Genomic DNA, 26,759 nt, shown 5'->3' on the forward strand with positions numbered 1-26,759 from the left:
AGCAGAAATTAACACAACATTGTAAATCAACTGTACTTCAATAACATAAATAAATAAATAAATATAAATAAAATTGTAGGTGAGAGAGATAAGTTTGGGATTCCCAGTTTGTCATGAGGAAATTACTCAGAAAACTGATGTTTGAGTGACAGAATTTGATTTTCTGAGAATTAGGGAAATTAAGGTAAATACTTCTATTCAACCCCTTCACAAATCCATATCATACTATTTCACAGGGATTTAGCAAAAGTACCTACGGAAAAAAACCCTGTGCTACTGTCCCATCTACGGAATTTAAATGATGGCTCAGCTGCAAAAGATTAGAGCTCCACAATCTGAGTTAGAGAATATGTTCCTCATTTTTTAAAATGAAATTATCTGTGTTACAAAAGCTACAACTCTTAGCCTAATACTGGCAAACTGGAACACTGGGTCTTTTTCCAGTATTTATTAATTCCTTACCTCACATAAGCCTTCCGTTTTTATCCTTTTGGTTTTGTTTGTTCATTCTTTGGTCCTGTTTCATCACTAGAAAATGAATTATTATTACTATTATTGGAAAAGCACATGAAAATATAATTTCAATAGACTTCCACAGCTGCTTGAAGAGACTTGTATGAGCATCCCTAGGTCTTCAATCAATAGCAAGGGCTGGTCTTTTGTGTAGGATTTTTGATAGAACAGACTGTAAACAATGTGTTCTTGGCATCTTACATTTACACATAAAAACTGTTTTTTGTATAAAATAAGTGGGATTGCTTGTTCTTCATGGTTGCTGTTAGAAGTGAAGGTAAGTAGGTTTAAGTGCTTTTTGTTTTGTTTTGTTTTTTATGATTATTAGAATCAGGGACCCAGGATTGCCTGAATCTTGCCTTGCAACCCATCTACTCACCTCCCCACCAGTAGGGTTGCCAAGGGATAGATGTGAAAGGCTCAGTAGGCAAATAAGAAAAAGGAAATTACTTTACTGCAAGCTGGGTGAAGGTCCCCACCTTGACAGAGGGCTCTTCGAAAAGCTGGCATACCTGGCTTGAGCCAATGTCCAAACTGAGCTAAGTCATAAGTCTGGCATGTGCCCGCCCCAAAGCCAAAATCAAACTCTTGGACCTTACTCCTAATAATCAGTGTCACAAAAGCAGGAAATCCAAGGATGGTCACACAGACTGATGCAGAGCACTAAACCTGCTGTAAATAGTCAGGGCTCCGTTGGCTCCTTCAGTCACCCAGAGAGACTGAAGAGAGAGAATGCCTGTCACGTGCACGATTAATGGGTCCACAGTCCAACTCAACTGGCAGCTCCCCGCTCTTGGTGAGGGAGCCAGGACTGAGGGGCAGGCAGCTCTCCCCGTGTCCATAGCAGAGCTGAAGCTCAAGGAACTCAGGTCTGTGACTGTATTGATGGGAGCAGCAAAAAACAAAACTAAACAAAACAAAAACAAAAAAAAACCTTTGGTGACCTTCTCTTCACAGCTCATGATCTGAGGACCAATAACCAACGTTTCAAACTCGTGTGTCACATTCCTTCCTCCAGAGTCTGTCCACCTTGATCTTAACAGTTCTGAAGCAAAGATATAGAAGACGCACTTCTGAGGTCCAAGGGAAAGACAGCTCTTTCTTCTCCCCAGTTCTTTTCCTGCTCCAGAATCTTCCTGATATATTGGGAAACATGTAGCAAAAGTATTTTTATTTTTAAATTAAATAACTTTAATCTTATATCAGTAAAAACTGTAAATAGTTTTTAATGTCAAATAATTCTTAAAGTCTTAAAGTGAAAGAGTATCCTACCCCATCCCATTCCTCAGATCTTTTTATCCCAAAATCAACTACTCTCAACTCTTTTAGCTATTTCATATGACCGATGCTTCCATATTTCTGAACAGCATTGATTCTACTAGCCTTGAGTATTGTTTTTAATTTTAAGCCTTGTGTACTGACCACCTGCCATTGGAGACAAAGATTTAGCTTTTCCACACCAGTCATCCTAAATTCACCTACTCCCAGCTTTCCAACATAATTATATCACAACTTTTAGGTAAATTAATAGCTTATATTCTTAGAACCTTCCAAATATTGTTCGCTGTTGTGTCCCTCCTTTCCTATAAACCTTTTACTGTTCTTATTGTTGCTGTTTTTGGAGTTCATCATTACCATAATTTTTTATTTGTTTAGTTTTCTATGAACAAACTAACTGATATCTTTTCAAGAGTTCCAATCTTTCTCCTACAGACCTATCAATATTATTTTCCATATACTCAAATACATCTCTTTTTTTCTGGCAAACTCCCAAAGACATCGGTTCCTGTCCTTCTGTTCTAGCCCATACTGTTTTGTTTCTAGATCTACACAGCTACCATCCTGAACATTCCTTTTAATGACCACCTGTGTTGGATGGCCAGTTTGCTGGATGTAACACCTTCTTCCTGTTTCCTTTTTACTTTAAATTTTGTTGAAAATCATTTTTTTTGTTTTAATATCATCCTGAGAAAAGGTGGTAATAAGTTGATTTTTCAATCTCAGCATACCTGAAATATTTATCACCATGTCTGATCTTTTGTCTGGGTAAAGAATTTTATATTGAAAATATTCTCTGTCAGAATTTGAAACCAAAGTTTTCTTGTCTTATAACTTCCAATCTTATTCCTTAGAATCTTGCTGCTTAACTGATTGGCAAGACTTTGGGAGTTAATAATGCAGAGTGGTTAAGAACTGAACCACCTTGGTTCAAATCCCTTCTTACACCCCACCAATTTGGCCAAGTGATATTTACAAAGGTACTTAAACTCCTTGTGTTTCCTTTTTCTGCTCTGTACAATTGGGTGTGATAAAAATCTATTCAGCCCAAATCAATGTCTTGGGTATATTTATCTTTAGATGATTTTAATTTAGATGAGGGAGAAACTGTTTTGGATAAAATAAACCTTTGTGGGATTTAATGTTGTGATGGATGAACACAATTTTCAGCTATGGTCTTGATGGAAATTTGCAGTAAAATGCAACATGTAATGTTAGGCACATCCTATACACACAAACACCAAAACAATTATGATAGCTCAATTTCTGGAAAAAATAGCATGTATTACAATAATACTATATAAGTAGTAACCCTTAAATTATAGTTTTGTTTTGCATATTAAAAAAATAGTTCATCAAGAGCATAGAGACCACAGTGGGAGATCCAAAAGATCAGCAGATAGAGTGATTAGTCTATTACACTCCCCACAGCAGGAGATCTGAACTTCACTGTCAGGATATTGAAGACAGCAAGTGGAGTTTGTCTCTACTAGCACAATGCCTGGTACATTGCCTTGGCCAAGCACACACGCGAAACTCTAGTCAAACAATTAAAACACAAATGTTACATATTTATTAATTTGGTAGTGATTAATTGTTTGTTATCCAAGCCTAATAATTCATTGTTCTGAATTGGATTTCCCACAGTCTATTATGGTAATTAGTGATGGTAATGTGCTCCACACCCACAGATGGGAGGTTGAATTTTCAAAACACCCTGATTTGGAGATGGAAAATGTGAGCTGTTTGTTCCATGTCCTTGAGTAACTCACTTAACCTCTTCTCAGTTTCCCTGTCTGTAAATTGCTGCAGCTACCCTATTAGAGCATTTTAAAGGCTAGAATAACGTGTGAGAAAATTCTAGGTAAGTCCTATGAAAATGACTGTTCATAGGATCTGAGCCTCAGGCAATATTTTCATGTAATATAAGTTCCTATGAAAGCAGAGGTTCTTCCTTCATTTCATGAACGGTTATCTTTTAGAACAGAAATAAATAAGAACCTGGTTAGTGTAATTTCTACTAGAAATTCCATGTTGCAAATATTAAACTAGTCTTTTTGCCTAAGAAAAAATTTGCTATATACTCAAAACTAGTCATGTTTTTTTGTGCCAAGATAACTAGATCAAAAGTCAAAGTTTTGTCATTATGGGGTTTTGTCTCCATATATCGCATGCTCGCACGGTTGCAGCTATGTTTGTCATGATTTCTTTTACTAAATAATGAAATAAAATAGCATTGATTGATGATTTACTATGTACCAGGCATTGTGCTAGCAGAGACTAACTCTAGCTGTTGTCTTCAATATCCTAAGAGCATAAGGACATTCTTGAAACAGTATTCATTTTGTAATCACTATTATCTTTTATTTGGAAGACAAAAACAAACATTCACATAACTCCTTTGGGAAGAGGTGTGTTGTGCAAAAATAAAGAACATGGTACGTAGTTCCATGAAGCTTGGGAACTACTAAGCTAGAGGAAAAAAAGTGTTTTATTCTGAACTTCCCTTTATTAGTACTTAGCGCTGTACAAGACTAAAATGATGTGATAACGAAACAGATAAAAGGTCAAATGACTGAAAATTCAATATAAGTTGGACAGGATGGCTAATATGCAGTGTTTGCTGTAGAAACACATAAAGGAGCCAACAAATCTTTCACTTTTTCATTTAATTTTTTTCCTACTTTGCTTGATAACTTTTATACATTAAGTACTATGATTTGACAGCCTCTGCAGGGAGAAAGTTCAGCTCCTATTACCAGAATTAGACAGATTTTTTTCTATTTGCTAATAACTGGGTGCTTTGTATAAATTGCTTAAACTCTCTAAGCCTCAGTTGCCTTATTTATAGAAAGAGACTCAGAATACTTAATAGGGCAATTATGAGGATTATATGAGGAAATATATTCAAAGTAGTTTCCACTGTGTCTGATCCAAGTAGGCATACAATAATAATTAGCTTTACTGTAACAAAGATACTATTTGTTGTTGCTTTGCTGTAATATTAGTTTTGTGAAAATGTTCTCCTTTTATTGAAATTCCCAATATCCTTCATAAATTATGGAAACCCTAACTGGGTAAGTTCTCCATCAATCTTCTGAAATACAAGAGCTCAGGTCCATGGCTTTTAGAAGCATAATCATCTAGTCCTCAGTTACTAGCACATCTGGGGATGGTCCCAGTTAGCCCTGTCCACAGGCATTCTAATAATATACAACATATTCTATTTCTCCCCAGACCCAATTCCATAGTTGGGAATAGGGTACCAACTCTTCCATTAATTTCACTTTAGTCATAAGTTGGGGAAACAAAAGCCACATTTACAATTACTTAGTTCATCGAAAGTGGGTTCAATAAGTAATTAAGAGCTCCTCAAACTCAACTCAAAGAAGCTACCCAGTTTATCCCATTCTTCAAAAATGAGAAAATCACGAAAGTTAAATAAAGAATGACATGAATAGCACTATGAAATGCAAATGACTCTCCAGCTTCTGGGACCTGCAGGACCTCCCATCTCTACCAGTGTATTGAGTAGAGCAATCCTTAACTTCCACACATGCCCCCAGCCTCAGCCATCTCGGAATGCTGCAGAGAGAAATGTCATAAGACACCAATTAAAACACATGATCCTTAGGAACATAAAGCAAGACAAACAAAAACACAAATAAAACCATTCAATAAACACTAAATGCTTCCTTCAGCACAACACTGTATCTTGGCTTTATTGATTGAGAATAATAATACTTCACCAACTTCAGTATAAGAGGGTCGAACTGGAGTGCATAGAGATCTTCAACGGCAATTGTGATATTTCATTTATGCAAAATACTACTACTGATACTGCTACGACACATACCAGCACTACAATGTATGACAAGTCTGAAATAGGACAAAACATTCACATTGAATCAAGTATGTGGATTATTGTCTCCATTGCTCAGTGTGTTCATGACTTCAGGATCTTTTTCAATGACAAAGAAACGTTAAGGTAAAAAATGACTTGTGTGACATAGGAGGAATTGGGAAACGTACATTTGAACTCTGATTCTGCGGCTCAGTAGTAATGACCCTGGTCAATCCTTTGTTTCTATCTATAAAAATCTATATCTACAAAAAAGAAAAAAAAAACCTATAAAATTGTTTGGCTACTTACCTGCCTCAAAAAATATTTTACAGCTAGAAAAAGAGTTAATGTGAGAAAATATCTAGTATAATGCCTAACACCACAAATTCTCATTAAATATTACTTTTATCTGAAAATAGTGTCGATAATAGTTATTGTTATGTATATTATAAATCTTACACACAGCAAGAAAAATGATACTGTCAGTGGATTTCTAGCGCACGTGGTAAGAATGGGCTGGCTGCTTGTGAAAATGACCCAGCAATGACATACACTGACCAAGAAAAGTGGAGAAGCAGACTAGATTGGATTTATGGACACAGAGGTGGAGTTTGAGGAGTGTTAAATGCATAATAGTACCTGCTTTAGTCAAGCTTTGGTAAAGGCTAAATTGAATTTCCCAGACATGAACAAATTGACAGAAGTACATGAAAGGTGAGCAAGTTCTTGTTAAAACAAGAACAAATTTAAACTATAAGAGAAATAAGGAATGCCCTGTACTCCTTCCAAAAATTTCAGAAAGCAATGAACATTTAGACAGAAAGGAAGGAGGGAGGGAATGAGGGAGGGAGGGAGGGAAGGGGAGAGAAAGCTTTGAAGGAAAAAAATATAAAGCCACCAGCTTTAAAGAGGTGAATAGATATTTCCAGCTGTGGAATCATTTAATAGAATTCTTGAACAGGAAAAAAAAAAGGTGAGGAAATTTGAGCAGAAATAGCAGAAAACAAAGACCAAAAATGGAAGAGGTTCGTGAAGACAGGATGAAAGCAATGAATGATGAAGAGTTTAAGGAAGAATCAAAGCTCCAACTCTAGCCCTCTAGGAGTGAGGGAGAAGGGGTGGTGGCGAAGGGCTTTGGAGACAAGATAGCCAGGGGAGACTTCCTGAAGGAGAGGTGATGCGGAGCTTTTGTGTTGAACTCCTTCAAGAGAAGGAGAAAAAAATCAAGGTAAACAACGGCTGAACACAATATGGTTATTAATCAAAGAAGCAAGAGTAAAATAATGGAGCCGTAGCCATGGCAGCTTAGAAAGTAAGTGGTGGGGAGAAATTCCTGGAGAAGAGCTGACAATTCTCAATGCAGAGACTGCTCTGTTACAGGGGGACAAAATTTACCTTTGGCTGCTAATGACATGTGGGAGAAAGACAAAAACAATTAGTATAAAGGAGGAAAGAAGCCATTAGGGACATTTTTTTTGAGGGAAGCAAGAGAATGATACTGTAAAGTGAGGATCAATAAGCTTTGTAAATTCCTATTAGAAAGCTGACCCAGGAAACTTGCCATGAAGCCGAGACAGAATAATTGAAGTGACAGACAATGCAGCCAGGGCACAGAGGAGCAAGGAGAAGTTTTTTTTTTTTTTTTTTAATTACAGAGGTAATATAGAATAACCCCAAAGCAAGAAATCAAGGTTACTTATTTATAAAGATCTGATTGATCAAACAATTCCTTTCCAAGACAACGCAGAAATACTGTGTGTCATAGGTGTTATACAACCACTAGAATTCCATGTACAAAGGTTAAATAGAAAAAATACATATATCAGATGAACCAATAATGAGTAAAATTGCACAGAGAACAGTTTTTATGTTGCTGCTAAAAGAGACAGATGCCCAGGGAGCCATAGAGCCTTATCCAAGGTCCCACAGTTAGGGGTAGGTCTTTTTGACCTAAATCTTTTTTGTCTTTTTGACTCCAAATCCTATGACCTTCCCACAATGTAGCTGTTAACTCAACCAAAAACTAAGTTAAAACTGATCAAATTCCTAATGCCAGCTGTCTTAAACAATGCATTCAAATACTTTCCACCAAGTGGGGACCCGTGCTGTATCTCTGTAGCATAGTAAGGTGAGCTTAGGAGGGAGTTCCCACACACTCATGCACACACAAACAAGTGCAGGCACACAGGAGTGGTAGGAATAACCACAGCAAAAAAAGAAAAAGAGCACCTTCTTAATAATAAGGAGGAGAAGCAGAACCCATCGCCTGTACTCTCTGGTGAAAAATAAGAAATTTTTGATCCAGGTAACCAAAAGATTGTTCTTCCTTTTGCTCTTGTTGGTTTTTTTGTTTGTTTGTTTTTTGGTGTGTGTGTGTGTGTGCATGGTACGAAGGTTTGTGAGGGAGATGTGGGGCAGGTTTACTGGATATAAAGCAGGAAAACAATGGTTACAAAAAGAATTATGCAGTCTTACAAAATGAAAGTAGAAAGAAGAAAAAGGGAATCACTTCATGGGAATCATACAAATGTAGAAAAGAGCACAGAAAAGAACTGAAAGTAGAATATGAGGTTATGAGGATAACCTACTTTGGAGAAGAGAAGAATGAAATCTACTTAAAAAGATATTAGAGAGTCTCAAGAAATTTCTATTTTCTCTCTGGAAATTTTAATGGGCTACTGTGATGATGAGGCAAGAGTTGCACATAAATTAAATGTATTTTTTTAAGTAAGAATTAAAATGGCCGTCAAATGAGATGATTTATGTGAAAATGCCCTAAACATTATGAAATGTTGCTGTGGTGCCAGACGTCATTGTAGCTATTACTGCTGTTGATATCATACTTGATGTTGTTTCCTATGGTACCACCCCTGTCTCACCACCCCAGTGATGTACGGAGCCCCATCATATCTGGGGGCTGTGGCTCCTCTTTATAGATGAAGGCCTGCCCATACAGCCCTCTGGAGACAGTAGAATGGATGATGCTACTGAATCAAACACACATCTTACCATGAAAGAAATAGTGGTAGGCTGGCTCATCCCCACTTTCACCCGATATGAAATATGAAGAAACGGTCATAAATTACAACAAGAGAGATTTAACTTTGGAATAAAAAAAAAATTCCTGCTGCTGTACATGGAAAAAATTTACTGAGGGAAGTAGAGGTATCTCTTTGCTAGAGCTGGCAGAAATAGTTCCCTGCCTGCCTTCAGATGTTCAGAAGGAAAGCTCTTAGAGGTGGGGCAGGTGTTGCCGAAAGGGGTGATTCCGGGGATCTGTTCAAATTTCCAGACTGTGTTATTATAAGTGGTTGTCAGTTTATCAAGTCAGGATGTGCTGTTGATCTAGACACTTACAGTTGTGCTTCAATTCCATGTATCCTCAAGTAGCCTTAAACAGTTAATGCAATTTTGAAAATGTTTTCAGTTCTGGAAATTGTTGAATACACTGGGAGTGAAAACATTGAAAAAAGTTTCAACTATTTCAGGTGATAAAGAAATCAGTATTGGATTTCTCTATCTTGACTTGCTATTTCTTTTTTTTTTTTTGCTCTCATCCAAACCATTCTTTGGCCAGGCTGAGGCAAACTCGTTTGCTTTATTCACCCAAAATATAGGATTTGATGTTTCCTTCCGTATACAACTTCCTACTCACATCACCTATCTTCCCAAAGGCTGTTGAAGGCGTTTTCTGCTTCCTTATCCTTTCAACCCGGCCCAAAGAGTTGTTTCCCCTTTCGTTAAGAGGTATAAAAATGTCAGTGCCACTGAAAATACAATATCTTTCTTCTCATCGTCTAGGAGACAGGATGCGTGTGAAGGTGTTAAGTGTCAGCCATGTCAGATTTCACTTCCTGCTTCATAATCAATCCAATATGGGTCGACCAGGCCCCTGTTATGCCCCAGCCTTTCCAAGGAGATCTTGCTTCTAATCTGACCTGGGCTGCTCTCACTTCAGCTACCCAGGGACAAAGTTAAAAATACCTGGCAATATCCCTCTCCTTCATCCACCTCCTGGCCCCTCTTCTATCTTCAGGGTTATAAAAATGAAGGAAATTTGTTACGACGGATTCCCATGGCTTGGGAGTTGCTTGCTGAATGATTTCATAGTCTAGCTATTAGCTATGAAGAAACATAATGCCATCCTTACATATCTGGTTTGAGTTGGGAGGGAAAGGCTCAAATGAAAGCCTCAGAAGAGGCAGAGGGGAATGAAGAGAAGAATTTAGCATTGTGGGGACTCGGTCTGCTGAGTTTAGGAGGGTGATTAGGTGCAGTGTTTATGGCGCTAATGTTGGAGTTTGATTCCCCAGCTTTTTTACTTGCAGTGTGTATGCCAGGGTAGAAAGTGACCCTGGGGAGCTACCATGTTAGTCCAGGTGGAGGGAGCTCGTTGGGAGGGAATGAAGAGCTTTTTGACTGGTTAATTTCCCCTGATGGAGGGTCTAATAATGACTCTGACAACCAAGAAGCCAGCGCTCTTAAGGTCAGGTCCCATTACCACACAGATAAGTGGTCTTGAGGCAAAATACTGCCGTGATTAAGAGGTTGGCCCCTGAGATCAGGCTGATGAAGGCTCAAACTTTGCGACTTTATGAAAAGGAACCCCATGTCCTCAGCTTCCTTAACCAAATAAGGAAGATAATAATTGTATCTAAATGAGAAAATGGGTGAATTGTGCTAAGCATAGTGTTTAACACAGGAAAACTCCTCAAAATGAGAGACACAGGGACAATAAGGAACGAAATAGACAAGTATCTGAAAGAATTCTTTGATTCAACAAATGTTTATCGAACACCTATTATGAATCGATACATGCCCATGGTATTTTGAAAGACAGAATGGCACCCTGAGCACAGCTCCTGCCCTGGGTACTTCTATTCTCATTGGCCAGACAAAATATTATTGAAATCTCAAGCTATTTAAATAATGAGAGCTTAGGAATTCAGGAAAGGGGATAACTATTATAAACTGGAGTAAAGCATCTCATGAAATACTTAAAATATTTAGAGAAAATTAGAAGATATTTTGTGATATTTCATGAAATTATTAGAAACTACAGTTACAGAGTAAAAGAAAAGGTAAATCAGAAGATATGGACTCAATTCTTTCTCACCTTCTCATGTGTGATACTGGGAAATCATTTCACCTCTCTTCGTTTGAGTTTCCACAGCTGTAAAATTAATGTTAAGATTCAGCTCATGGATTTTGTGAGCATTGGGCAAAATAACATATGTTAAAGTGCCTGGATTTGGTTTTGCTCTAGGGAGCATTTCAAGGGGTAAATATGAAAAGAATGCAGAGTCAATGTTCACTCCCTCCATGTCTCAACCTTTCTTCTTTCTCTGAACAGAGCTACGGCTCCTCTCATTTGATTCCCTGACTTCCTATGCTATTTGAGTGGAAAAGAACAGATTTATCTAATTAAAAAGTGGTTATAAGTCTGCCACAGTGACTCGTCAGACAACATGTTACCCTGTTTCTCCTGCATCAGTCAGCTGCCTCCCGAATGCTCCTGGACCAGAGCTGCCGACAGTGACGGTCCAAGTGATGGGGCCCAGGACTCGCTGCTCAGGAGGCCTGACTTCTGCTCCTGAATCTGCAAGAATTTCACTAACTGACCCTGGTTAACTCACCCTCCACCTCTTGCCTCAGTTTCCTATCACAGGGAAGCCACGAAGATGAATTAGCAAATTCCAGAAGTTGGAGATCCTATTGCATGTACAGCCCTCTATTTCTTTACTCTTCCTTTTTGATTATTTGACCAATTCCTTCATGAGTGTAATTAAAAATTAATTCCTGTGTATCTTTTCCCTAAAACCAAAATGATGTCCTGAACATGTCCCAGGTGAGAACTTGAGAACACCAGAGGGGAAAAGGTCCACTGCTGCATACAGCTGGTGAGAAAGCACAGACCAGTCACTCTTTCTAGGCTTTTCTTTTCTCCATCTCTATCAGCATTTCCCCAGTGGAATCAAGGAAAACATTAACGAGAGGAAATACAACCAAGTGAAGCAGAAGCACAACCATATAGTCCCTACTTTACTGACCTAAGAGACTAGCAAGGACGAACGCCAAGGAGGAAGGATTGACGTGAAGAGAAGAATCATAGATAGAAAGTCCATCTTTCAATGACAACATGATTGTTCCAGAAAAAAAAAAAAAAAGACTTAACCAGGTAAAAAGAGGACTAGAGTTCCTTGACAATGACTGGGAGGTTTTTTTTCCTCTGTTTTCCTCACAGGGCATAACATGATGCCATGCACAGAATAGTTGATAATGTTGAGGGTGGTAATAATTATAATTATGACATAATTATGACACTGATGAGCACCGACTCTATGTCAGATGTTGAAGTATCTTACGTATATTTTCCCAACAACTCAATAAGGTAGCTGTGTGTAGGTTCTTGCATGTGTGTGTTATTCCCATGAGGAAACTGAGGTACAGATTGTTTAAGAAATTTGACTATGGTCACCCAATTAGTAAGTAGCAAGGACAGAATTCAAGCCCGTATCTGCCTGATCTGGATTCCTATGAATTACCCATTATGTCTCATAGATACTGAAAAGGTATTTACTGAATAAATGGATAAATATTTCCAAATACCCATTTAAAAACATCTAGGGAAGAAGAAAAAAGAGCATAAATGAAAAAAATAAAACTGTAAGTGGGAAAAATAAAACTATAAGTGAACAAATTGTTTTAGTGAGGGAGAAGACTAACCTATCACTTATATATCTATTGATAGATTAGAATCTAAATGCAGCTATATCAAATAGTTTAATGTATATGTCTACAGGCTTTTCCAGCTGTGATTATAATTAGTAAAGACTCAATAGTAATAGCTTCATAAATGCCATCTCTCACTTGCTCCCACAAAATCTCCAAAAGCCTTCAAAATCTAATCCAGTCATTTCCAGGAGTGACTTGGAGGGTTGTCACCTGTGCTTGCAAACTATCTCTTGGGCTACAATGGCCACATGGTATCAGTGAGATTCTTCCTCTCCTGCCTCAGCACCCTCTTCAGTGTCTGCTTCCTGGTAAGCCAGTGCAGAAAGCCACACTCTTGTCCCTCCAACAGTGCCCACCACGGAGCATTTCTATCCGTGCCAGAAAATCTGTACGCCCTCCTGATGCCAGAGTAGAGCTCTTACTTCATCAAGCCTATGTTGGATTTTGCACAAATTTCAGTAGAAGCTCCTCTCCTAGACTGTATCACCAGAGCGTTGATGCAGAACTCATTGTGCTCTAGAGACTGCAGGAGACCATGACATTGTGCAAACAACTTATCTTATACCTTCACCTTGTCTCCTATAGGGCTCAACTAGGAGCCACTAATTCTGGTCCAGGGAACTCAGTCCTCTGGACATTTCACACCTATCCTTCCTCCCGTAGACTCCTTTCTCACATTCAGTGAGATGCCAGAGCACTGCCTGTCCCACTAATTTGCCAGTCAAATCCAAACATACCTGAGTCCCAGTGGTGGGTACAGCTCAGGCTCAAGCCAAGACCACTTCTACATCATTTTTAAAACACTTACATTATTTTAGAAATTTGATCAGGTATTTTTCTGTATAGTTTGGTGCTGAGAGAGGGAAAACATGTCATATTCTGCCAAATATAATTTGAGAATTTCAGCTTAAACATTTTTTGTCCCCCAAATGCACCAGTCAAATAATATTAGGATGATGGTTATGAGACAGCTTATTAAAACAGGAAAGTACCAACCTCATAGAGATGGAATGTTTTTCATTGTTAAATAAACACAAATTTGTGTGTGTGTGTGTGTGTGTGTGTGTGTATGGCTATGACTAACAAATTTAAGAAAAAGGGACAGACCAGTGATTAAGAAATAAACTCAGTGGTAAGGACACACAAATCAACACACAGATTAAGAGAACATCATTGTTGTTATTTTTAACCAATTAATATGTATTGATTTCTCACTACACCCAAGGCACCAGGAATATCAAGAAAAATACAGCATGCCATGTAAATTAATAATTGCAATTCAGGAGAACTTATTTATAATAACATAATGGGAAAATCATATTTGGGGTCCCCTCTGAACAGAGTGATTGAATTTTCCCAGGGTTGTCAGAGATAGATTCATTTAAGATGAATCTTGAGCTGGTACCCTTTAGGAGCTATGCAGTTCCACAAGGCAGATCAAAAGACATGGAGGTACTAGTGACACTAAGTTACAAAGTCTAAATAACAAGCGTGAGACATAATGGAAGGGGACCCTCTCTGAAAAGCGCTCTTCTGATGCAGGTTGAACCTCAGATTCCACGTGGTTTGGCTGGGTGACATGTGCTAGCCCTGCCCTCCCAGACCCGTTAGCTGTTTGCCCAAAAGCTGTCTTCTTAGAGATTCAGCTCTGCCCATTATCTGAGTCCATTATCCACAGGGCAAGAAATACTCGCCAACCTACCAACTGGTGGTTCTAGGGCTGGTTTTATTGCTGGACCCCACTATCTGTGTACACAATCAACCTTAACTGTTTAGCCCAGCCTGCTCTTCTATCTTGGTCTGTTGTCCTTCTGTTCAGTTCCTGCTAAGCCCAGAGTTCTTACTCAAAACAACCTTCTTGTCTAGGCCTGAGTCATGGGTCTAGTTCTTGCCACTTGACTCTTCACCCATAATCAGAACCTTAAGGCTATCTCCCAGCCTGACTCAGCATCTTTTACTTTCTGAAAACTCCTGCTATTGCGGCGTCACCATCAGAATGGAAAGCCATAGCTACCAAGGTCACTTAGGTCTGAGCTTGCTTTGCTTTCCTTCCTTCAACACTGAGTAGTGAAGTGCTGACTGTCCCCTTCAGGGACCTCCCTATGTCCCAGTTCCATCTCCCCCTATTCTCCACCTGCCTATGCAATGTCCACCTCTCCTTTGTGCTCCAGGCTTAACCAACAGCTTCCTGAATGCCTCAGTTTCTACGACTCACACTTTCCACAAGCTTAATACACTCAATTTAAAAATTCAAAGATGCTTTCCACCCACTACCCCATAAACCCCAGCTCCTCCCTTTATATTGCATTGCATGGTTTCTGCATAACTGCCTAAGCCAGACCTAGGGAGCTTTCTCAATTACTTTTTCTCAATATCTACATGTTAGTTATTAAACATTGTTGGGTCTGTCTATTAAGCTTCTCTTATCACTTTCTCTACCCCAGATCCCACTGTCATGGTTGATGTCCTCAATATTGTGTTCCCAGGCTCTAGTTATATCTTCCTCTCTAGTATTGCACTCTGTCTCACAATGTACACTGTACATTGTGAACTGTAATATCCACAGAGCACATCTGATTCTGCATATCTGTTTAAGCCCTGGGATGATTCTCTGCTGTCTATAAAATAAAGGTTAAACTTGTAATGTGGAATCTAAAGTCTTTGTAATATATTCTCCAGCAACCCAAATTATTGAGAGTTTCCCCCAAATGACTGTGCTTATCCCTCATTCTTTCTATTGTCAGAGTTCTTCCTTCTGTCACCACGGGAAAATTCTATTGAACTTTTAGGACCCAGGTGTATTATTATATGCCCTGTGAAGCCTTCTTAGGCAATCTCCTTTATTCTCACACTTATTTCCTCTGTACCTCCTAACTTGAACATATTTTAATTGCAGCAATTAACCATATGTACTATTGTCATATTTTTGTTGTCTATCTTTCCTTCCTCTAGACAATGAACTGTTCGTGACATCTTTGCTTATTCTCCATCTTGTTGTGGGTTTCTCAACAACAGTACTACTGACATTTTGGACTGGTAATTCTTTGGTTTTGGTTGGCTCTTGAGTTAACTGTAGAATGTTTAGCAGCCCCCTGGTCTCTACCCACTACATGCCAGTAAAACACTCTCTCTGACCTATCTATTTGTTACAACTAAAAAGGTTTTCAGATATTTCCAAGTGTTCTTTCTGGGGATGGGGTAAGCAGTGGCAAAAATGGACCCCATATGAACCACTGATCTAGATCAGTTTTGCATATAGTTTAACTTTATAGTTTGATGAAGGAAAGAAGGAAGGAAGGGAGGAAAGGAGGAAACAGATGAAGAAACATATATGAAAGGTTGGATAGAGAAACATCTAACATACAGATCTCAAAAAAGACAGCCAACATTGCACTCAGGCAAGGGTCAGTCGCCTATAAGCCTAAGATTAAAGTATGTCTACTGATATCACAGTGGTGGTAAGACACAGAAGGGGAAAAAAATGAAAGCGGAAATATGTCAGAGATAGAATAGCAAAAAGAATGAAGAAGACAGAAAGCAGAGGCAAGACTTGCACTGATTATAGAAATTCAAGTACCATGAATAGCATTTAAGGTATATTATGTGCACCAATGATATTGTGGTTATAAGAACACCGGCTCTAGAACCAGGCATCCTGGGCTCATGCTTCACTGTACCACTTACTACCTAACTTCAGATTCGTCATCTGTAAAATAGAGATAACAAAACTGCCTTATCTTGGACTGTTAAGAAGGACACATGAGGTACTCTAGGTAAAAGATTTAGAAGAGTGTCTGGCAAATTTTAAGTGCTTCATAAATGCTAACTATATATAGTCCCTTCTTCTGTATTTATTTCTTTTGTGTAGTGTTATGAACCCAGATTTGGACTAGAAGGATTTGCACTCCTAAATTGATTATAATGTAAGAGAACGATAGATCTGGAATATAGTTGTACAGCCACGAGAAGTCTAAACACCCCTTGGCATTCATCCTGTCAATTACTCTGCTTTAGTGTTTGGATAATATATTTGTATTTTCAGGCTATATATCCTTGTATTTTTAATATCTCCATGTAATGTCTATCTTGGAGGAAAGTTTCACGTCAAGACTTAAGTCTTTCATCCCTCCCTGTTACTCAGTCACACTGGGTTCTCATAGAAGCCATTAACCAAGAAATACTCTGGTACAAAGCCCAGAAGAACTAGAATTGGGCTGGGCCTCAGAGAAACGGCTGCTCTTATTGCTGTTGACCTAGTTATGAACCTCCCACCAGGATCTTCAGGAGCTAGAGGCTGGGGACAATAGGATGGGATAGTGAGGGGGATGAGGCTTTTTGCAGGTGCTCCTAAAAGGAGGGTGGAATGAAGGGAGGTCAGAAGTTAAGGCTGCCTAATGTTTGCAGTGTGTGCATGAGAGGGTGCCATAGTCCTATCGGTGTGCAATATCAGAACTGGGTTCCAGTGGAGACAAGAGAGCTTGTCCCCTCAATGAAAGTATGGCCCTTACTCTTAGAGAGCTCATGAGCTGATGCAATACAAGCGTCAGATTGATATAGGAAAGAAAATTGCAAGCTGCTTATTTCCTTTCTCATGACTACTGCTTCTTGTTTAAAGAGGTTAAGTTTGGCTGACCTAGCATGGTTTAGTAGAAAGAGTGTCTTTCAGCATTCTAGCCCTAGTTCTGCTAAAATCAGTCTTTTCAAAATTATCATTTAGCTTCGCTAGACCTCAGTTTTTTTCATTAGTAAAGGGAGATGGTTGGACTTCTGAATTTTTTAAATCCCTGAATTCCTGTGAGTTCTAGTGAGAGTAAGGCTACAAAGAATTGTTCCATAACAGGTGGTGATTTTCTCTGCTGTCTTTGGAGCCTAGATTGACTATAGTGACCACCTGAGGAGGGGGTGGGAAGAAGAATAGTCATCCACAGCTTTGTCCCATCATTTTATATAAACCTGTATATACTATAAATCTTTACTTATCTTGTGAAATTAAGCTCAAAATTATCCTTACCTAATATCCTCATTTACTAATCTGCATCATTAAAACATTTCTCTTTTTCCATTGAATTTTTATCCCACCTGCATCCTTCCAATGAATAGGTACTAGATCTTACCATCCCATACTGTGTGCATGTGCGTGTGTGTGCATGTGTGTGTCTGTATTGCAGACAGAGCAGTAGGAGTAGCAGAGCAGGATAAAGGATCATGTTATGAGTGCCTCTAGGGTGAAGGAACAAAGAAATTAGAGAACCAGAGAAATCTTGCATTCTGATCTTCATTGTTCTAGATGCCATTAAGAACATTCGTGATTCATGGGAAGAGGTCAAAAATGTCAACTTTAACAAGAGTTTGGACGAAGTTGATTCCAACCCTTATGGATAACTTTGAGAGGTTCAAGACTTCAGTGGAGGAAGTAACTGCAGATGTGGTGGAAACAGCAAGAGAACTAGAATTAGAAGTGGAGCCTGAAGGTGTGACTTAATTGCTGCAATCTCATGATGACATTTTCGTGGATGAGGAGTTGCTTCTTATGGATGAGCAAAGAAAGGGGTTTCTTGAGATGGAATCTACTCCCAGTGAAGATATTGTGAAGACTGTTGAAATGACAATAAAGGATTTAGAACATTACATAAACTTAGTTGATGAAGCAGGGGCAGGCTTTGAGGAGATTGACTCCAATTTTGAAAGACTACAGGGAAATCATTTGTAAAAGGAAGAGTCAACTGATGCAGCAAATTTTATTGTTGTCTTATTTTAAGAAATTGCCACAGCAACCCCAGCCTTCAATGCCCACCACCCTGATCAGTCAGCAGCCATCAGCATGGAGACAGGACTGTCCACCAGGAAAAAGATTATGACTCACTGAAGGCTCAGATGATGGTTAGCATTTTTCAGCAATAAAGTATTTTTAATTAATGTGTATACATTTTTGAGACATAATATTATTGCACACTTAATAGACTACGATATGCTGTATAATAACTTTTATATGCACTGGGAAACAAAAAAAAATCCATGTGACTCGCTTTATTGCAATGTTCTGGAACCTAACCCACAATATCTCTGAATTCTACCTCTAATGAAGTATGTATAATATATGAGACACTGTTCTAAGTATTTTACATGTGTTTTCTTTTTCAATTCTCATGACATCTCTATGAGGTAAAACTATTATTATCTCCACTTTAAGTTAAAAAAATATGTCACATAGAGAGGTTAAATAATGTCCCCTAAGACACAGAGATGGTTAGTGGTGGAGCCAGAATTTGAAACTAGACATGTTCTTCCCCAATCTGCAATTATTCCTAAATATCGAGATAATCCTGAAAAAGTAGCACATTAGCTATTAAACACTTCCTTATGAGTTGGTGTAACCCAAACTTACAGACCCCCGGGATGTGGGATAAGAGAAAGGTTAAAAGAGCAAGGTAAAAAAAACTTGTAGGATTGAATACAAAATTTCTATTATCTTTTGAAAAAAAGGACAGTGAGAGCAATAAGAATTTCTTTATCGGTGGTTACACATAGACCACAAAATTTTAGGTAACAACTAAATACATAATCAACTGGTTTCAATATACTCCTTCTGCCCACATACACAGATGCTCATCAGATGCCAATGGAATCTGAAATGGAATGAAAACAATAAAACAAAACAACATCAAAAGCAAGAACTTGCATATATTGTTGGTGGGAATGTAAACTATAGTACACATAATTTGGAAAATAATTTGACAGTTTCTTAAACAGTTAAATGTACACTTACCTTATAACCTAGGAACTGTACTATAGGTATCTACACAAGAGACTTAAAATCTTATGTCCATGTGAAGAATTGTTCATGAATGTTCACAGCAGCATTATTCATGATAGCCAAAACCTGGAAACAACTCCAGTGTCCATCAACTGGTGAGTGGATAAACAATTATCCACACAATGGAATACTACTAGGCAACGAAAAAATGAAATCCTGATACCTGCAACAATGTGGATGAATCTCAGAAACATACTAAATGAAGGAAACCAGACACAAATACTATATATTGTGCGATTTAATTTTTATGAAATTTGTAGAAAAGGCACAACTAGGGTACACAAAGTAAGATTTTCAGGTGATGAAAATATTCTAAAATTGGATTATGGTAATGGTTGCAAACCTGTATAAATTTACTAAAATAACTAATTACTCTCTTAAAGTGGGGGAATTTTATGGTATGTATGTAACTAATAACTCAATAAAGCTGCTTTAAAAATATTTGTTTTCCTCTAGACTTACTAAACCAGCGACCCCTGGTACCATTATTTTTGAATTGTGGAAAAATACACATAATATGAAATTTACTGTTTTAACCATTTTTAAGTGTACAATTCAGTGGCAATTAGTACATGCACATTGTTGTGCAAGCATGACCACCATCTCTCTCCAGAAGGTTTTCATCATCCTGTGTTGAAACTCTCTACCCATTAAACAATAACTCCAAATTCTCCCCTTCTCCCAGACCCTGGCAACCATCCTTCCCCTTTGGCTACTCTTGGTACTTCAAGTAAGTGGAATCATATATCTGTCTTTTGGTGCCTGGCTTATTTCACTTAGCATAATGTCTTCAGGGTTCATCTATGCTGCATTATGTGTCAGAACTTCATTCCGTTTCAAGGAATGTATTTTCTTTCCATTGTATGTATATACTACTTTTTGTTTATCCATTTATCCATCAATGGACAGTTGGCTTGTTTCCACCTTTTTGTTATTGTGAATAATGCTGCTATGAACATTGGTGTATCTTGGTACTGTATTTCTGCTTTTGGGAGAAGGGGATACATGGCTTTAATTATATTTGCAAAGTCTGTGATCCAAATGTTAGCCATGTGGCTGATGAAATAACACATAAATAAATAAAATTTTCATGACTTTATTTTCCTGAGTGGGGATGAGTCTAGCAATTCAGAATGGAAAATACACTTACTAGATGTGAGCCAACAACATAGAGATAATTATCATTATCTTATTAACCCTTCATTATGTACCAGGCTCTGTACCAAACACTTTTTATTCATTATAGCATTTAGCCTTTAGAACACACTTCTGATCCAAACCTGTGAAGCACTGAGAAGCAAGTAATTTACTCAAGGTCAGCAGAGAATTTTTATTCACTCAGCTTTTGTTCTGACCCAAAGGCCATTTTTCATAATGACTCTATTATATTGCCTCTGTAGAGAAAATTCCTTGATTCACATGAGAAATTTGAAAATGGTTAGCACTGATTTTAGGAAAGACTGGTGCTTTGATTCAAGAAACAAAGCAAATCTCTCTCACATTTTGGAGTATAATTAGCAGAATCTGATAGCTAGAAGGATAGCCTACAGCTATAGCAGTGATTATGTTTTAGATCTGATTTGGGACTCTCTTATGCAAAAATGAAGCCATTTGGAATCAATCCAATGCTATTTAAACTACATCTTCTTAAACTTCCTTGTATTTCCTTTCCCATATCTGCAGCAGAGAGGAAAGGCCATTTTACCATAACAACAAAGCCTAAAAGGTTTTGGCCAGCCCTCTTTTTCAGGAATCCTCTCTCAGTGGCTCCGGGGTAGGTGTCAGGAGGGGAGGTGCAAGAAGCTGTGTGTAGCTACCCTGAATTCGAAGCAGACTTTCCCACCAAAATATTCATAGCAGCCTGCAAGCAAGTCAGGCAGCTCTTTTAGAGATGGAGATTGTATTCAGATGTAAATAAAAGTCTTCTTGGGATACACGGGTGTTCCTAGCTCTGACTGCGGTGCCCTAACCTGGGTTTTTGAATAACTCCCTTGGCTGCAGCTTAGTGAATTTCCTGTGAAAATGTAGACACCTGTCTATTCTTTCCCAGAGCTTTATTCTCAGAGCTTCAGTTTCTATTAATAGGGACTTTGTAGACAAATACCAAAAGGAGAAGAAACCACTCAAGTATCAGGCTATCTTGTTGCCCACAGAACTGATCACAAGGGTCAGTCTAGGGAATAAAGCAGAACAGGGGATGAATAGATGTATGAGTTATAAAAGCAACATGGCTCACGGTGGCTTGCCAGAATTGTTCTGTATTTGCATGCCATTATTCTAAGGCATGCCTGCTGAGTTTAAAGATTGTGACATCCAAACTAGAAGCTACATTCTGTAAGGAAAAGAGTTGTGTTCCTGTCATCTCTGTATCCCATTCATCCCCCAAAACACACAAACTATATTTTTGGCATTAATACTTCAAAGGTGTTTCTGTTTACCTTTTACTACATTAGCAGGAGTAATATAATATGTAATTTCCCCACTTTTAGTGATTTAAGATTGATAAGTAGTGTATTTCTTTCTGCCATGGACTAATGGTATAGGCAAAAATATCTGAAGAGGGTACCTTTGTGTTGCTGAGGTCTGTGCTTCCCAAAGACCCATGGGGTTGTTAACAGAGCCTTATTGCTTTGATCCTAGACTTACGAAGGGGATTGGGATGGATGTTCCCAAAGAGGAAAGGGATGTAAACTTGCCCTATTAGAGGAAGAAAGGACTTGTCAGAGGTGATATACTGCTCATTGGGAAGGACAGGCCATGGGACATAAAATGGCAAACACCTGTCCTCCCTTGCACACCACCTGGAGGCACCAGGACCTCCGTTTGTGGACGGTTCTCTGGAGCTTGTGGAGGCTGGGCACTGAGCATCATGTCCTTGAGAAGTGTGGTAAGGATCCACATAATGAACTTGATTATGACCAGCATCTCTGTGTACTCAATGACCTTGAAGAGCCCTGACCTGCTTGACCAGGACATCGTGTGGCAGAAGAGTGATGACTGGGATGAGCATGGATCAACAGCCATATGACTTCTTGCTTATCCTCACCTGGACTGCATAATCTCCGAGTCTTTGTACCACCATGGAAAGAAGGAGCCACCAAAGTGATTTGTATTAGATATCTTAAGGACTTTGGTGGATGTGTCCTTGGAACCAGGTTTGACTTGACATTGGGGGTTATGAGACATGATTATTATAGCAAACACTTCACGGTGCTTACTATGTGCCAGGAATTGTTCCAAGAACTTATATTTACTAACAAAATGAATTCTTACATTTTACCTATGCAGAAACTGTGGTAAGGAAAGGTTAATAACCCATCCAAGATAGCAGAACTAGTAAAAGGCAGGGCCAGGATACAGAAGCCAAGCAGTGAAGCGTCAGAATCTGTGCCTCTCGTTTCCATGAGGTAGGATTTACATCCATTAGATGCTTAAGAAAAAGAAAGAATGTATGAATGTTGGATGAGACCCCCTCCCCTCCACCACAAACCTTTTTTCAGGGAATATGCTGATGATGCTCTTGATTTGCCCTCAGGTAATATTTGGAATTAATGCTCAGTTTGATAAACATGTACTGCATTGGAGGAGGTGCAACAAAATTCATTGTTGTGCCACTCAGAGTTAGAAGAAGCAACTTGGAGATAAAGAAGAATCAAGTCTTTCTTATTTCTCCTCCCTTGCCCCCATATTTCTGTTCTTATTCCTGAGTTCTTCATCCGCCCTCTCCTAGTCTAGACAGCAGAGAATGCTTAGCTTAGTAAATTCTGAAAACCATGCATGTTTTGCAGATAGGGTTTTCCTCAGGGGGGTCAGATCGTGTCAGGGCCTCAGACCTGTTTCTCTCTTCAGGCAATACATGTATATTTCTTCCTCCTACTCTTTCTCCCCTTCTTTCTCCCCAGATTTCCTGAGTAGAAGCCAGTTCAGCCCCCAAACAACTCAGCTGTTTCAAACACCCTCCTGTTCTCTCGCAAACAGCTTTACGCTCAAGCAAACAGCACAGCCTGGGAGGTTTGTGGTGCTCGTGGGTTGCCACTGGACCCTGTCCAAGCCCCAAAAGCCTGTGCCCAGGCAAGGTCTAATGCGATATACTGCCAGGCTGCATGTGATTTATGACACCTGCGCTCGCTTAGAGCAAGAGAGGCATTCGGTTTTCCTTTTCTCCCACCCTGTGATTTCCACACCATTCCTATGCTCAGTTCGTGGGTTCTAACTAAAAGAAGAGTTGATGCCAAATATCGTTAGCAGATGCAAACTAGATAAAATAGATAAGCAAGGTCCTACTGTATAGCACAGGGAAGTATATTCAATATCTTGTAATAAACCATAATGGAAAAGCAAAAAAAAAAAAAAAAGAATAGTTGATGAAAATGGATAGTGTTTTCTCCAAACAGCTCTCAGTTCTCCTTTTATCTTTTCTCTCTCCTGCATCTTGCAACCCTTTATCCTTTTTCTTCTTCCTTATTATGTTTTTTCACCCCCATTTTAATTTTCATTCTTTCCGCCCAGGACCTTTTCTTTAGACTAAGACTACTGTAGGACTAAACAAGTGCCTGATAAAGCCTTCAGTTTCTTATTGGTTTTATTGGTCATCTCAAATAAAAATATATTTTTTTAAGAACTGGTTTTTGAAGTGGTTGTAAGAAGAACAGATTTGAGGAGTGTCTGAGGGGAGTCAAGAGGTCAGCTCTAACCCAAGGAAGAGGTCATGGTGACTTGAGGAGGTGGGAACTGAGAAGCCCAGATACGATTAGATAATATAATGAGGCAGGTCACTCTGTAGGAGAAACCGTTGCTTAAAAAACACTCACAAGTAGCCATTTAGGGTTGTCCGTTTCTATAATAAAGGTAATCTAATTAGAGCTAGTGTCATTCCTACTCAGTAGCAAAGAGCAGTGATGCCAACATTGTCATGCAGTTGCCTTCTGGAGGGGTAGGAAAAGGCCAAACACAACACACATGAATAATGTGATGTGGTATTCGTTCCAGAGGCAAAATAAATTTAAAATTTTAAAATCATGGTCAAGGGAGAAATATTCTTTCAGCATTACAGGATTATAACTTGTTGTCTCTGGGGAAAAAATAAATAAATAAAGCTTGATTTTCTTTAGGTACTTATTTCTCAAGTGAGTAATAAGGGGAACCAGGCAGGCTGAGCTCTCACTGGTAGTAAGGCGGAAGTTGAATTATAACTCACATAGGACAAAAGGTCAGAGGAAGAACCCCCCTCCAATGTCAGATCTCAAAACAGAGAGAAACTAGCCACCATGAGTGACAGCCAAAATAATAAAGAGCACACTTTTACCTCCAAGAGCCTCATATATTGGAATAGTTGTAATCAAAATCAAAATAGTTTAAATAGTTTAACAGGGAATTTAAAACACAAATAAATTATAGAAAGATTTTAAAATAAACTTAGAGGAAATTATAGTAATGAAAAATTTTATTTCATTGAAATTTTGTAAAATCAGTGGATATTTCAAATAGCAGATTAGACAATATTTCAGAGTTGGTGAACTGAAAAATAAATCTAGGGAAATTATCAGAATTTTGTACAGAGAGCAAAATATGAAGTCTGACTATAAGGTAAGGAGATGGATGAAGGAATGAAAAACATTATCAAATAGTTGGTTAAAGATCAAGAAAGAATGGAAGAAAAGCAATATCTGCTAAGAGAAAGACTGTCTAGAAAAGATGGAAGAAAAAAAAAACCCTCAGCTTTGGGAAGACCAATGAATCCTAAGAAGGATTTAAAAAAATGAAAGTTAAAGAGATGATATCATAGACTCCCAGAATAAAAAACAAACAAACAACAAATTGCCTATGAAGAAATGACAGACTTGGAGAAGACTTTTCAACAGCAAAGGTGGAAGGAAAAAGGCAGTAAAATAATGATTCCAAGGTTCTGAGGGAGACTCAACTAAACTATTACTGAAGAAAGAGAGTAAAATAAAGACATTTTTATTAAAACAAAAACTGATAGAGTTGACTCAAATGACTTTCATATAAATAATTTCTGAAAGAAATGCTTCAGGTAGAAGGAAATAATTTTAAAGGAGATTTTGAGATATAAGAAAAATAATAAATTGACTTACAAAATAATAACAATCATGTCTAATTTGGGAGATAAAACATAATAGCATTAAAATATTGAAAAAGAATAAAATGCTAAGATGGAATAATGGAATTGAAGTTAATATGTTATATTAACCTATTTGCATAGGCAATGACTAAAATTTGATTTTTTGTAAAATACGCATGTATTTAGAAACTACTCAAAGAATGGAACTAGTGTGTAGTTTATAAAACAGTACAGTGACAAAATGGATTATAAACGTTCAATAAATTCACACAAAGTCAGAAATGAAAGTAATAAACATAAAATGAGGGACATAGAGAAACCAAAATAATATGATAGATAGATTAAACTTTCCAATTAAAAGATTTTTTTCAAACTTGTTCAAGATAGATCCAGCTATATGCTGCTTATAAAGAATTCTTCTAAAAATACAAAGGCACAGAAAAGTTAAAATTAAAAAAATTGAAAAATATATATCAGATATATTTTACTTTAAAAATGTAGTGTTTTACTTTTAGAAACAAGGCTTAACTAGTTTTAGACCTTAAGGCCAATAATTTACTGTGCTACAGATAAAGAACACACTAAAAACAACAATAAAATTTGGAGTGTCAATTCACCAGTATGTTTACAAGTACATAGAATGTATGCATGTAATAAAAAAAACCTCAAAATACATAAAGTAAAATTTGACAGAACAGCCAGAAGAATTTGACAAGTTCACTAATACCTCTCCTTAATACCTCTTTTAATAATTAACTGATCAATTACAAAAAGTAAGTAAGAATACAGAACAAAGGTGGAAACTCTGGCCTATAAAACCAACCTGCCACCTGCTTTTGTAAATATAGGTGTGTGTTTTTTTTAATTTTTAAATTAAAAGAATTTTATTTAGGTATAATTGACATATAACAATATATCACTTTCAGGTATGAAGCACAATGATTTGATACTTATATATATTGCAAAAAGGTCACCAGAGTAATTTTAGTTAACATGTAATTACAGTTTAATGGTGCAGAACGATGCCCATTGCTTACCTTTGTTGCTGGCCACTTTCTTGCAATAATGGCAGAGTTGAGTAACATAGACTATATTGCCATCAAAGCCTAAAATATTTAGTAAATGGGCTTTTTTTCAGAAAAAGTTTAACAATGACTGATATAGAAAATCTCCATTAATATATTTTTTAAATCTTATTGGGTTATAATTTATATACAATAAAATACCTAGTTCTTAAGGATTTAGTTTGATGAGATTTGACAGCTATATACACCTGTGTAACCACCACCCAAAACAAGATATAGAACATTTCCATCAACCCAGTAAGTTTCATTTTGCCCATCTAGGCAATTTTCTTACCTTTCACCCTCAACCCACATATCCAGAGGCAATGACTTTCTTATTTCTATCACTATAGTTTAGTTTTACATATGGTGGAATCATATTGTATATACTCTTTTCTGTCTGGTTTATATCACTTTACACAATTTTTT

This window comes from Mesoplodon mirus (assembly GCF_964341445.2).
Source record: "Mesoplodon mirus genome assembly, chromosome: 7".
NCBI lineage: Eukaryota > Metazoa > Chordata > Mammalia > Artiodactyla > Ziphiidae > Mesoplodon > Mesoplodon mirus.